Below are 14,772 nucleotides of genomic sequence, written 5' to 3' on the forward strand. Positions count from 1 at the left end.
CCATCCAACAAAAGCAGCTAAAAAAGAACTGAAAGGAAAATGTATCCAAATTTGAATATATGTTAAGATTATGTGAATTCACTTAATTGGGTGTTTCATTGAAGAGGTATGTAAGAATTGCTAAATCAACCAATTAGAATATGAAGTGCTTTTCAGTTTAAAAAAACAGAGATTTAAGTGGGATATTTGTGCTTTTTGTGGTTGCTAGGAAGCAGATAACACATGCCATTATATGGATTCTTTTGAGTGTTCAGTCTAGTTGTAGATTAAAGAAAAATGTTTTTAGTTTTTGTATTTTGCCTTGCTCGGCTTTCAATTATTTTTGAAAGTAATTTGTGAAAAAAAATGTTTTTTTTCAACTTAATCTACCTACTGCGTGCCAAATGGAGACTTCCTCTAACCACTGATTTGCTCAGTCTGAACCTATGGTAGTTACAGTTGGCATCCTCTAGCAGGTATAAGCACTATTTACAGCACTGAACTCATAGGAGGTCATGAAGAATGATACCTGTGTGGAAATCCTCAGATAGCAGCTGCCATCTATGTCTGTAAATATGCATGGTAATTCAAGGACAATGCAGCTGAACTTATTCAACATCATTATGGGTGGCATTGCTCCTCTGTACAAAGAATGCATCTTAGGAGTCAGAGAATAGCAGTTTATATCTGAAGCTTTTGCTTTGTGACAGAATTCTACTACCTTTTTCTTCTGAAAGACTGAGAGTAAATAATTTCAAATATGCAAAAAAACATATATCCACAGCCACTAAGAATTCTCATAGATAGTTACAGCTCTTCTAAGTATTGTAACATGGGGAGAAATATTAGGTGTTGTGTAGAGAAAGCCCCAGGGTCAATTTTAGAACTTCCAAGTTATTCCAAGTTATGCAGTTCTTTTCTGGTATGCCATGCAAGTATGTAAGATATGATGTCCTAATGTGATATATAATATAATATAGTATTTCTGTGTTCAGCTAAGAAGGAGAAAAGAGTGAACAAAATGTGTGTTGCTCAGATTTTATTCAGCAAATGGAAACTGAATACATGGACCAAAGTTGTGCAATAGCCGTACATTTTTTTAAACAGTTCTGATGTTTTGATACTAGAATGAACTTAAAGAAGCTGATTAGAAAAAAAAAGTACAACGTGTATCCCATATGTATGCTTGGAGCTATATGAAACTGCCATATATGTGTTGCTGTGAAAAAGCCAAGTGTCACAAATTTACCATAATCAAGGTACAGAGAAGGCCTGAGTACACTACTGTACAATTTTACCAAACCACATTTTTATGTTGATCAAATCTTCTACTATCAGCCTGAAATATCATTGCTTTATTTTTACTGGAGACCCTTATTCACTGATATAGAATCAAGTGTAATACTGTTTTTTTTTTGGTTTTTTTTCTGGGTCCAGCATGTTTCTTTCTGTCTGAAAATAGCTTGCTAGCATTATTCTTATTTAGCTTTCCAGATTTTGGCACACATCCAGCTTCTGATTAAATTGTGTCATTCCATCCTGACTCGGTCAATAACCTTACATATATCACTTCTTTTACTTGGTCAATCCCTGAAAACTAACGTGACTGACAGCAAATGTTGTTTACTGGTGTAAATGAGTAAATAGGCAATTTACTTTTTGCAAGCATGTTAAATGTCAGTTTTGTTAGGATGTGCAATTTATTATGCATTCATACGATCACTATAAATATTAGTTTTCCTATGTAATGTATGTTTCTATATTCTTCTATAGCAGGCAGTATCATTTTATATGCGAGATATGCAAATCTGTACAATCTGTAGCTGTAGATTATTATATTCATATATATTGACAGCAGTATTACACATGGTGATCATCGGATTGCCACTGACTTTATAGTAAACCAAATATTTGACTGAGTAGAGGAAGCCAGCATTGCCTTAAGGAGCAAGAAATCGTTTCTTGGCAACTGTAAGTTAAACCACTCAGCTTTGTACATTCTCTCAACATCTAATTGGTATATGAGATACTTTGGCAAAGACAGAAATACTAACTTTTTTTTTTCCAACAATGGGCAGATTTACATTGTGAAGTGTAATACTTGGTCACGAAAGAATAAAACTTAAATCAGTTTCCATGTGAATGGTCTCCTATTTCTCTTAACAGTAATTTCGATTTTGCTCTTGTGAATTCTCAGAGCTTGTTTGCTAAAGGCATGTGGCTTAACCCCCTATATTATTAAGGGATTAACTGGACATTTCACATGCAGGCATAGTAATAATTTCCAATATCAGCTGAATTTTTTTATGGTTTGTCTGTGCACACATTTTGCCTTTGCCCAGCGATGGATTTGTACTACGACGCTGACTGTGTGTGGGTGACACTTCTTTTTTCTATTAATATTACATTACTTAGCAAGCTTATGCTAGAAGTAATGAGTCTAGATGGGCAGTTATAAAAGCCATCTTCTAGAGTCCAGCAGCAGGTTGTATGTGACTTATGTCTGTCCATAAGGGAATGGAAGGATCGTCCATTGTTTATGTACATTTTGAAACAAGGATTCACAAACAACTTTCTGCACAAGCACATCCTGAGCTTTTCAAACAAGAGTTTATTAATAAATAAGATAGCTTTAAATGAATCACAACCTGCGCTTGCAGCTGTGGCCTAGTATCTCGGCATTGATATATTTTAAATTGCAAAGAATTCAAAAGCAGCATTTACTCCTATGCAGGCAGTCAGTATAATGGGAATACTTGTGCTTGCCATGCAAGACTAATATGTGTATTTCTTTTCAAGTAAAGCCTGTCTCTAAGCACACTGCCTCTCCCAAAGGTGCTTCTGACTTGAGGCTTTTTCTGTTGTCTTATTAACCTCTCATGAGCTGCAGTGGATCGCACTGTAATTTTAATAACAACTGCCTTCAGATTTGAGCCGATAAAAGTCTATAATAAAGTCAGCACCCCATTTAATACCATTAGGGTTAAAAAGGACAGCAAGGCAAGTGGTATGGAAAATACTAAGAAAATGTCCTTAAAAGCGTTCCTGCTGTGAGATGGATAATTGCTAAGGAGATTAGGACTTGTCTAGTTAATATACATCTTTTTTTTTTTTTTTTTCTTCTTCTCTCTTTTTCATTTAACATGCGTCAGTCAGGGCTGCATTAGCAAACAGCTATTCACACTGTGTCTTCAGATTGGCAAGAGGATATATTTTAGGGGGAAGTCATTTACCACAATCCCTAAGATGTAGCCTGGCAGAAATCCAATAGCTGTGTGTGTGATATGCTCATTGAGGCTTTGGGATCTCTGTCTTTACATTCCTGAATACACAGAAAATGCCTAAGCAACCAGTATACAGAGCTGCTGGATCAGAAACCACTAGCTGGAACTGTTAATCCTTACCTCTAGGTTGTCATTATGATCAGGCGACCACATTTGTACAATAAACTGCATTGTTCATTGTGTATTTTATTAGATTACTATTGCTTTTGCAAAGATATTACATATAACATAAGATGTTTAAAAAGCATGCTGTAACAATACATGTTTTTTCAGAACTTACCCTCCAAGAACTGTGTGTGTCCCCTCTGCAAATTCCTTAGACAAGACTGCAGTGAATACTGAAAACTGGGGATAAATAGGTACATTTATAGTTGTCTGCACTTGCACATATCCTGCACAGTGAACAGGGCTGCCCGCCGCCTGCTAAGATCCTTCATAGCTGCCAGTGCTTTGTTTCTCTGTGGCTGATGCTGACAATCCAATACAGAGATGTTGCTTGTGTAGACTCTCCCCCTTCTCCTCCTTTCTGTGGTGCTGGTGGTTAGTGCTGCATCATTCACCCGATCACTTGTCACACTGACATGGTGCTGCCTGCTCAGCGATCATTAATAACTGAACACCCTCCACTCCCCAGAGAGGAGCCAATAGCTTCAGAGTGCCAAGATACAGTACTCACAGCTGCTCTAGTCTGGTTGGCTGGAGCAACATGCCTGTTATATGACATTGCTGCTTAGGTGCAATCCATGAAACCGGTCCTCCACCCCCCCTCTCTTTCTAGGTAAAGAACTCATTATGTTGCTCACATGTCCTTCTACTTTTTGATACTGGACGTAGAAGATGTAAAATTAGAGACGTAAATGGACAAAAACAGACAAAACAGTATGAAAGCCATATTTATAGCCCCTGAAAAATAAAAAAAACACAAAAAAAGAAAACCTTTGCACTAAAAGCACATTCCTCTAGAGATTAACCGTGAACTATTCTGCCGTGTATGCCAGTAGTAATAATATACTGGTCTATTTTTGGGGTGGAGTAAATGACAAAAAGAGTTCATTTTGTCTTTTTCATCTTGAAAAGATTTGCTAAACTTAAAGAATATGTAATCCCAACATATTTATATTCCTGATATGTGCCTGCTGTACCATGTACTTGTATGAAAACGTATCCTGTTCTCTTTGTATTGCTTCCTTTGTATAAATTCCCTGGTGTTCCTGCCAGTCCCTCTGCTTTCCTATTAAATATCGACCACACTAAGCACGAAAACACATTGTGGTCAGTTGTCTAGCTATGTTGGGAACTCCAATGATCAAAGTCAAAACTCATAAAATTATCACCAGACCTCCAACACATTGCATTATTTGTACATTGAATTTGGAAGTGTAATCTGTTATCATCGCTTGGGTTCTGTTTCACTGGTCAATTGTTGGGACATACACAGGGGTGGACTGACAACTCATGGGGCCCCCGGGCAATATGGGATCATGGGGCCCCTGTGGCCTTGCCCAAACTCAAAAAAGCCTATGAAAAAGGTACCAGGGGCATCTCATGGGGCCCGTTACTGACCCCGGGCCCTCGGGCAGAGCCCGAGTTTCCAAATGGTCAGTCCGCCCCTGGACATACACTGATCATTATGACCACTGACAGGTTAAGTGAATAACATTGATTATCTTGTTGCAGTGGCATCTGAACGTCAGTGGTATATATTTTACACAGAAAATGAACATGTTCTCCCTGAAGTTGATGTGTTGAAAGCAGAAAAAAATGGGGATTGCAGTTTGTTGTGTATGGGGCTGCATAGCCACAGACCAATCAGGGTGCCCATGCTAACTCATGTCAACAGTCAAGTGCCTACAATGGACACTTGAGCATCAGAACTGGACCACAGAGCAATGAAAGATGGTGGTCTGGTCTGATGAATCACACTTTCCTTTACATCATATGTATTGCTGGGTGTGTATGCATCACTTATCCGGGTAAGAAATGGCACCAGAGTGCAGTATGGGAAGAAGGCAGGCTGGCAGAGGTAGTGTAATGCTTTGGGAAATGTTCTGCGGGAAACCTTGGATTCTGCCATTCATGTGGATGTTACTTGACACATACCACCTGCCTAAACATTGTTGCTGACCAAGTATGACTATGACCAAGCTTCATAGAAACAGTATTCTCTGATGGCAATGGTCTCTTTCAGCAAGATAGTGCACCCTGTCACACTGCAAAAATGATTCAAGAATGGTTAAAGAACGAAAAAAGTTCAAGGTGTTGACTTGGCCTCCACATTATCCCAGTCTCAATCTAATCAAGCATCTGTGGGATATGCTGGAAAAACAAGTCCAGTCCATGGAGGCCTCACCTCACAACTTACAGGACATAAAGGATCTGCTACTGGTGACTTGGTGCTAGAGCATACCTTCAGAGGTCTAGTGGTGTAGATGACTGGAAAGGTCAGGGCTGCTGTAGTGGGAAAAGGGGCTGTTTTGGTGGCAAAAGTGGGACCTACTCAATATTATTATATGGCCATAAAGTTATAGCTGATATATGTATGTTTATCTTTTCTGAAATTGATCCAAATCTTAAATCAGTTCTCAAACTCAGCCATGAGTGGTTCACAGTATGCTTCAAACTGTTATTTCATATTTTATTATATATTTACATTTAGTGCTAATTTTATTTATGTGGTTTATTTCTGTTCCATATAATTACATTGAAGTTTTTCTTTTCTATGGCACTTAGCTTCCAAATGTGATGTGTAAATGCGTCGCATCACATTGATTTGGAAATCACTCAGGAAAGCTGCAAGCCACGTACTTTCATGCATTTCGCATAACTCACAAGATGCTTTTAATATGATTGTTTGCAGTAACAGAAAAGTAGTCATTTGTGACCAATATTTTACTATAGCTTATTAGCTATGTTTAAAATGTCATGGAACATTTTAGAAATGTACACACCAGTAAAACAAATTAAATGTGGGACAGTACTGTATACATGCATGTTTATGTACATGTGTGTATGTACAGTATATAAATCATTTATTATAAAACAAAGTTTTGCATAGTTGCCATTTGTGTCAGAGTTGTATCATAGTTTCTATAGGTGTCATAGTTTCTGGCTGTCCTGAGTTTATTTAGGGACAATCTTCAGTTCTAGCTTTTTAAGGTATGTTGCACTAAATTGTTGTTCTCAGCAAAAAAATGCTTTTTCTTTCTTTTTTTTATTTGGTTCATCAGTTTATGCATTCCAGTGTTAAATAATAAGTAAATAGTTTTTAGGTAACCAATGTTTAGAATGCAAGACAATAAACATAGTCTTATCTGACAGCCAAATGGTAATTGATGGTTTAGCCTTCCATGGTTCTCCAAGACATGACTTTAGCTACACCAGCTGAGAAAAAAAAGTATTCCTAAACAAGACTAAATGTCGACAATGATATGTAACTATAAATATGTGTGATACACATACTCAAAGTGTGATGTTATCTGCCATCATACCTGCTCTGTATATGAACATTTTTCCTTCAATATTGTGTCATAGTTGCCCTTTTACATTATTATTATTATTATTATACAGGACTTAAACATTAGAATATATACAGGAAGACCACCAATTAATTTGTGTACATGATCAAAATGTAAGCAAATGTAGTGGAAATATTTATATACAAAGAATGCATCCAGTTTGCAGTATTTAAGGACAATTATTAATTGGCTCTAGTGATTTTTTTTATATTGAAGATAGTCAGTTGCGATAGCAGTCAGACACTGAGCTTACACTTGTACTTAAAGCTGAGTTCCACCCAGCAGGGGTGGGGGAATGGGTACCCAATTTTGACAGGTATGGGTTCCCACTTCCGCTGTGATCACCTAGGCGATCGAATGTGGAAGTTGTCCTCCTCTTTCCCTCCCCTTAGTCTTCTGGGATATATGACAGGTCCCAGAAGACTACAGGATGATTCACAAGGTGCAGCGCTACTCACGCATGCACAGTGGGCAGCCTGCTGTGAAGCCACAAGCTGTCACAGCCGGGTGCCCACACTTCAGATGCTAGCACTGGGGAGAGAGTGAGGACAGTGCTGGATCGGTGTACTAAAGTCAGCAGATTTAGTTTTTGTAGCTGCATTTTATTTTTTACATTTTGACTAAAGCTCCACTTTAAGTACTTTTACATACAGCAGTCCAATCATTAACATATTCAGATGGTTTCTGTTTACATGTGTCTGAACCCTGACAAACAATTCCACAGTTTAAAGTGGTTGTAAACCTCAGATATAAAATATGAACAAAGAATATAATGTGTACCTATCTCACATAAGAGCACTAAGTGTATTTTTTGTCTGCTGCCTCATTCCTCTGCTATCAGCATGAATCACTTCTGACAAGTTTTCCTGACACCAAGAGAAAATGGTGATAGAGGAGGGCACAGCCTGTGATTGACAGCTTCAGCTCTGTTCCTGTGTGCTGTGTGAAGGAGTGTGTGTCCCTTCTCTCCAATCAGCTCTCAGAGCTCTCCACACTGAGTGTAACTTCAGCTCCCTGCCCCCTTGCTTTTCAGAGCAGAGAGATCCTGTGTAAATTCTGCACTTTGAAAGGATGTAGGGGACAGACGGTTGTAGATAAACAGGTACATCTTATGTAGGAGGATTTGTTGAATCTCTGTGTATCACCTGAGGCCGATCGCTTCAGTGGATATATGTAAGGGTAACCATTTTAAAAGTTGCGGACAGAAACATGCAGACCATACCTTTACAACCTTGAGGTCAAATATGCATCTAGAATTGTAGGAATTGAGCAGATATTGAATATAACTTGTAACACTGTCAATTCAGCACACCACCCAAATGATGTTCCCTTTGCAGCACTTCTGCGCCTCTTTATTGCTTTGTCAGAACTGCAAATACTACTTGTGGCTATGAGCGAGCATCTGACCTCTTCCCAGAATACTGTGCTCAGACCTAGTGGCCAATTACCAGGCATGATCACTGTCACATGAGGAAGCTGATGTCACGCTGTGTAAAATCCAATATGGAGGTTACAAAGGATTTTACCCCCACAGGAATGTAGTGGTGAGGGAACACCTAAAAGGGTAAAGTGACAGAATATCTTTAAAGGCTAGATGCACCTCATACAATTATCCTTTAAATGACCCCTGCCCCCCCCCCAAAAAAAAAAATTTCTTATGCTGCTCTGTCCACAGAGCTGGCAGATTCACACTGGGAACCTGGCCCACTAGGAATCTCAAAGCTGCTGCTGGAATTTGTCCTAGCCAGTCCCTAACAATTCTCTTTATTACTGTGAAGAGCCCATCTAATGTGTGATCCATCAACAGATGGCCTCTTTGTGTATGCACAAAGGAATTTGAGACCAACTGGGACAATTTCCAGCAGTGACTCTGCCATTCCCTGTGAGCCACACAATGTGGATCTATCAGGATTGTGGACAGGTGACTATTTTGCCAGTGTATTGCTATGATTACCCATTTGTTCCCACGTATTCTAACAATTACATATTTGTTTACCACCCATTGCCATAATTGCTCATTATATTATTGTGAATGCCTATTTATATTACAACAATTGCCTGTTTCTTTCCTGTGTATTAAAACTATTGACTATTTTTGCCACAATATTGTGCATGATTGCCCATTTTTAGCCCATGTATTGTCAGGATTGCCTGCATATTGTCAAGTTACTGCTGTTACGACACTATAAAACCACACCTCTAGTATCCCCATTTTATTATGTGTGACATTATTAAACCCTTGATTTTTATTTATTTGGTTTGTTTGTTGATCTTGTAATGAAAATATTCAACAGCTTAACAAGCTGTTTTATATATATAGTATACTTTAAACTTAGTATACTACACTTGTATAGTCAGAAGATTCTCTTCACCATTGCCTAAAACTGTTAAATGCAATGAATGTTACAAGGATTATTATTTGTACCTATAGTGGAAAAAAGAAAGTGCCAAGTTAACTGCTGGACAGTAGGCACCGTGAAGTGCCAGATCATACTGTTCTTACTGACATCACAATTTGTTTACAAATACAGCATTCTGAAAGTCATTATTTGTATAGGTTTGGGCACAGATATGTCCTCCCTGCAAATGTTCAGACCTGGCAATAGGTTGCTAGGACATGCGTAAGATAGGGGAGATTGTTTTCTATTGTACTCATGCCTCAGAAGTTGATATATTTCAGTAGGCTCTGGCAGCACTGTCAGGAGTATTAGTGTAGCACAAAAGGTATAATTCAAAACTATGGTTTCTACTATCCAACAGTTAACTTAGTACTTCCCCCTTTCCCAACCTGTTAATTTTAGAAGAAAAATGTGATAAACTCTAAAATTATAGCTGTAATAAAATACATGCTATAAATTGTAATTTCCCATTCAGTTAACATTGACTGCACTTTGACTAGCACTAGAAATGTTTTTAACACAGTATAATCACACTGAACGTCTGCAGTCTAAGTGCATTATAATTTGTTTTCATTAAATGAATATTGATACAACATTGCTGGTAATGTTTGGTCCTTCTGGTCCTGAAATGCAGCAATCTTTACTTGTAGCGCTGACTCATGCAAAGCCAGAGTGATATTCAGTAATGACAATTCATTCCATGCCTTACTTATCATTTTTGAGTGTGGTGAAAACATTATATATATGTAGACAGTGCAGCGCTATAAATAATGATAAAGTTGGTAAATGATATCCAAAGATCAGCGTCAATAATGAAAGGACAGGTGAAAGGTAAAAAGGTTCAAACGATGTTCTGATGTGCGGCACCAGAAAAATCCTCTGCTTGTAATACATATAGCAAATATAAATAGCAGAAATGCGCACTCACCGACTGCGCATTAGGAATGCGCATATAAGTAATCCTTCTTAAAGGTGGATGACACCGGATGGATACCAGGACCCCCTCTATGGTGTGGATCATCTACCTTGGGTGGAGTGATGAGCAGCAAGATTCAGAGGTCCTCTTTCTGCCGGGTGGACAGCCTGGATGGATGGATGTGTCCTCTGGATGCAGATATTGCTGTGGATCTGAGACCCTCATAAAAGAGGGTTAAGACAAAGAGGGAATGCCCATAGTGTAGTAGGCATGCTTTATTTAAAAAAAATCGTATAGTGGGTACAAGTACAGCTGTATAACAAATGGATGGTGTACTGACCCTAGATAAAAATGGCCGCCGGACCTCCTGGTGGTCACGGCGGTGTATGACGTCACACGTGCTGTCGGCTCCTCCTGAGGCCTTTCGTGCTATGACACTTCATCAGAGGGGAGGCCATATATGTGTCCTCTGGATGCAATATCTGCATCCATAGGACACATCCATCCATCCAGGCTGTCCACCCGGCAGAAAGGCGACCTCTGAATCTTGCTGCTCATCACTACACCCAAGGTAGATGATCCACACCATTGAGGGGGTCCTGGTATCCATCCGGTGTCATCCACCTTTAACAAGGATTACTTATATGTGCATTCCTAAAGCGCGGTCGGTGAGTGCTCATTTCTGCTATTTATATTTGCTATATGTATTACAAGCAGAGGATTTTTCTGGTGCCGCACATCAGAACATCGTTTGAACTTTTTTACCTTTCACCTGTCCTTTCATTATTGACGCTGATCTTTGGATATCATTTACCAACTTTATCATTATTTATAGTGCTGCACTGTCTACTTATATATTATTTTATGAGGTTTATGTGATTCCTTTAGTGTTCTAACTGCTGCCTTTATGAGTGCTCGCTACAATTTTTGCATTCTCTGGTGAAAACATTGCTCACTGCATGTCATTGACATTTGCAACTTTTCCTGTTCCTGGAGCAGCAAAGCCTATGCAAAGTGGCATATCGCTACTTTTAAATGGCTGCGATTATTTTAATTTTCCTTTTCAATTACAATTAAAGTGTATGTTACCCCAATGTTTCATATTCATGATATGTGTCTGTTATACCATGTATTTGTATGAAAAAGTATCCGGTTATTATTATTATACAGGATTACTTTTTGCATGAAAAGGTGATCCTGATATTCCCCCTGCTTTCCAAGTTCAAACTGATCACACCATGGCATGGAAGGACATTCATCCCAACAAGGTCATTTTTCTTTGCATTTAACTTGAGAGCACAGCATGCCTGTAATCCAATAGCCATACTTCAGCTGACACAGCCTCCTGTGCAGCTCCTAACTGGAAAGATCAGTGTACTGTTGTTTTTCTGCCCCCCCCGCTGGCACCTCCCCCTGCTATCTCCACCCCAACTCTCTAAGCACTTTATATAGCTGAGATCACCTAAATAACAAAGGAAATAACAAAAGGTATTTTTAATTTTTTACGTATATGCATGTTTTGCCTTGCATTTCTATTTTAAACTGAATGAGTTGTTCTACAAGGTGGGGTTCATATATGTTTTAGGTATAAAATGTTTGTTTTTTCATCCCCTTGGAGTAGTCAGGGATGCCCTTATTACTCCCTATCCCTAGGATGACCATCATGGCTTTAGAGAATTATGCAGGACAATTTTACACAATGAAATTAAGGAACCACTGACTTTGAGATATCTGACACTGCTGATTTTTATTGCCTTATAATGCATTTGTATCTACATCTCGGCTAGAGATCTGGTGTGGTGCACATAAGTGAAGGGCTAGCCTGCAGTGAAGGGTATGGCTTTTAAATGGTTAGAGTTGTTTCAACATGCTTCAGGTGTTTTTAAATGATTGTTATTACTCAGAAAACAATTCTTAATGTGGCATGGCTACCAAAAGTGAGACCTAAATTTATCATATCACGTGCAAACATCAGGCAATGTATGGCCATTTAATGGATGGGCTGGCTGGATTATTGTGATATAGAAAAAGAACGCTGTGTTCCAGTAAGAAGCTGTGACTGTAGGGTTATAATGGGCAAGAGTATAATGTCAAGCTACTTGACAGCTTCAGCATCTGGACAGCTCAGAGTCAGAAAACATTTCAGCTAAATAAAAAACGTATTTAAGGAAACCTGATAGAAATATCCTGGGTGCTATCGCTGAGCACCTTCTCCTAATGCCATTTCTCTGGCTTTCAAACTTTAAATCGCAGTTTCAAAACAAGCATGTGTCAAATGAAATAAGAAGTAATGATCTGCATACTTGTTCCAGATTAATATCTTAGCTAGATTTAGGACTAGATATGAGTTGCATCAACTGCATTTTTAACTTTACCTAACAATAATTTGCTTATTAAAATGTTTAATTCACAAAGCTAAGTAATGTGAAGTTGTGTTTTTTTTTCTTCTACCATGAGATGAATAATTAGCTACTGAAAGTGTCCATTTCTCTTTAATTTTATTTTTTTTTCCTTTCCTCAAAAGCCACCATTTTATGCTGTTTTCAATAGCCACCTCATATGACTTCACACATTCCACCAATCAGAAGCTTGTGGTATTTTATAGAGTGATACCTTGTGCAATTATCTTTGTGAATTGTATCCTTTGGATCAGCATGACAGCTAGGTAACATATATTTTCAGATGCGATTTTAGTACCAACAGCCTTTTGGGGTTGATTTACTAAAGCTAGAGAGTGCAAAATCTTGTGTAGCTCTGCATAGAAACCAGTCATCTTTCAGGTCTTTTTTTGTTTATAAAAGCTTGATTGAACAAGCTGAGGTTAGAAGCTGATTGGCTACCATGCACAGTTGCACCAGATTTTGCAGTCTCCAGTTTTAGTAAATAAACCCCTTTGCCTTTCCATAAAAAAGAATTCCTTTCAGAAAAAGCAACTGTTTCCTGCAATAGCCACTGAGATTGCAGATGTCAATCTAGTAACATTGGTTATGAAAACAGGAACTGATATGTGATTTCTAATAATAACACCTCTGCTTTTTAATCTTCAATTTTTGTAGATCAGCTCCAATAAATTCTACATTCTGTCAGCACTGACAAAATGTATAAGATCTGAAGCTTAGAAGACAAATGTTGAACAGAGTAGCTGAATCTGAGGAAGTGTGTATTATGAAATGGTCAATAAGGAAAGCAGACTTGGTGAAATGCTGTGTCATGACCTATGACAAGTAGTTCATAGAACACATCACAAAAGTTCAAGCATTTCTGTAAAGATCAGAGCAAGCCACTTTTCTTGGCGTTATTACTGCTAAACTCTGTTTTGCCATTTGCTAAGTTTACTGAGTTGCTATAAAGAAAGACAAGTTCTATTCTGTGATAGTCTTACCATTTTTTTGCGTCCATCTTGCAAGCTACTTGCACACTTTCATATGGTGCAGGTCCCAGGGATAATAGAATGTATACTGCTAAGTAATCACTATCCTGTTACATGTTCTGTTTTACTTTGTCAACATCAACATTGCAAACTATCTGTATTTTCAGAGACAGTTTGTAAAAAAATCACACTGTTTTCTCTCATGCATAGACTTTTACTGTCCGTGAAAAAAACATGGTTGGCTGTGGCTGTCAATTCAAGCTGTCTGTGACCCTTTCCAAGTAGTAGCATTCCCTATATGAAGAGGACAGATGCTGATCTGCCCTGACTCTTGTTCCATCTTCTCTGCATGCCCTACATATTAATCCCTGGTGTGAAATGCATGGCAACACTGCTGGCCGCCTGCAGGTGGGTATGGAGCTTAGAAGTAGCAAGACAGAGCCTGGAGTTCTCCGATCACCAGTGTGGGAACTCTGGGCACTGAAAGTATAAGGAATGGGTGCCTCTGCATTAGAAAAGCACCATGAACCCTGTGGAAGGGTTTGAAACTTGCAGGACACAGGTTAGTTCCTCTGGCTGGGACCCACCTTTAGGATGGCACACTGACTGGCAGTGACTGGGAGATCCAGGAGGTCTATAGCTCTGCATTGCAAAAGGAAGCATGGCTTGAAAGGGGCACACTGGGACCTGTAGTGCCTCCACAATTGGAAAGCCAAAGATTACATATAGGGGGAGCACATAGATGCAATGGGGCACAATAGGATTTGTAGTCCTGCTGCACTTGTAAGACTCAACATTTTCCTATGCCTACCTGAGAGTACTTATAGGAGGAAAGAGGCACATACATGGCTGCCATCAGTAGAAGATGTGCACAAGGTAGCTCAGTGTGATTTGAGGGATGTGAGTTATGTGGGCACCCATCTTTTGCTCATCCCTTTCCCTTCCCTTTCCTCTTCTCTCCCTCCCTCCCAACATCCTTTCTTACCTTTCCCCTCCCTCCATTCCTCACTTCCTCTCATTCCTTCCCTTCTCTTTCTTTTATATATTAAAATAACAAACATGTTATACTTGCCTTCTCTGTGCAATGGTTTTGCACAGAACATCCCTGATTCTCCTCTTCTCAGGTTCCCCCCAGAGCTCTTGGCTTTCCCTCCTGCCAATTGCCCCCATAGCAAGCTGCCTGCTATGGGGGCACTCATGCATGCTTTCTCCCGAGCCCCACTCTGTGTGTCCATTGACACACAGAGTGGGGCTCAGGCCCACCCCCTGCTCCCTCCACTATTTTTTTTTTTTTGCTCCATTATAAGAT

General features: G+C 39.0%; 2 protein-coding genes across 4 annotated transcripts in view; one reads left to right on the forward strand and one right to left on the reverse strand.

The window, feature by feature from the left end:
* The window catches only part of LRRN3 (leucine rich repeat neuronal 3), an 86,095-nt gene extending 82,139 nt beyond the window's left edge, over window positions 1-3,956 (reverse strand). The window contains exon 1 of the mRNA XM_089673956.1: window positions 3,544-3,956. The gene's annotated coding sequence lies outside the window, so the exon portion shown is untranslated. The remainder of the gene's footprint in view (window positions 1-3,543) is intronic.
* IMMP2L (inner mitochondrial membrane peptidase subunit 2) overlaps window positions 1-14,772 on the forward strand; it is a 1,307,031-nt gene that overhangs the window by 569,324 nt on the left and 722,935 nt on the right. The window lies entirely within an intron of this gene.

Source organism: Staurois parvus, unplaced genomic scaffold (genome assembly GCF_062004578.1).
Source record: "Staurois parvus isolate SC_StPar_1 unplaced genomic scaffold, SC_StPar_1.0 ptg000147l, whole genome shotgun sequence".
Lineage (NCBI taxonomy): Eukaryota > Metazoa > Chordata > Amphibia > Anura > Ranidae > Staurois > Staurois parvus.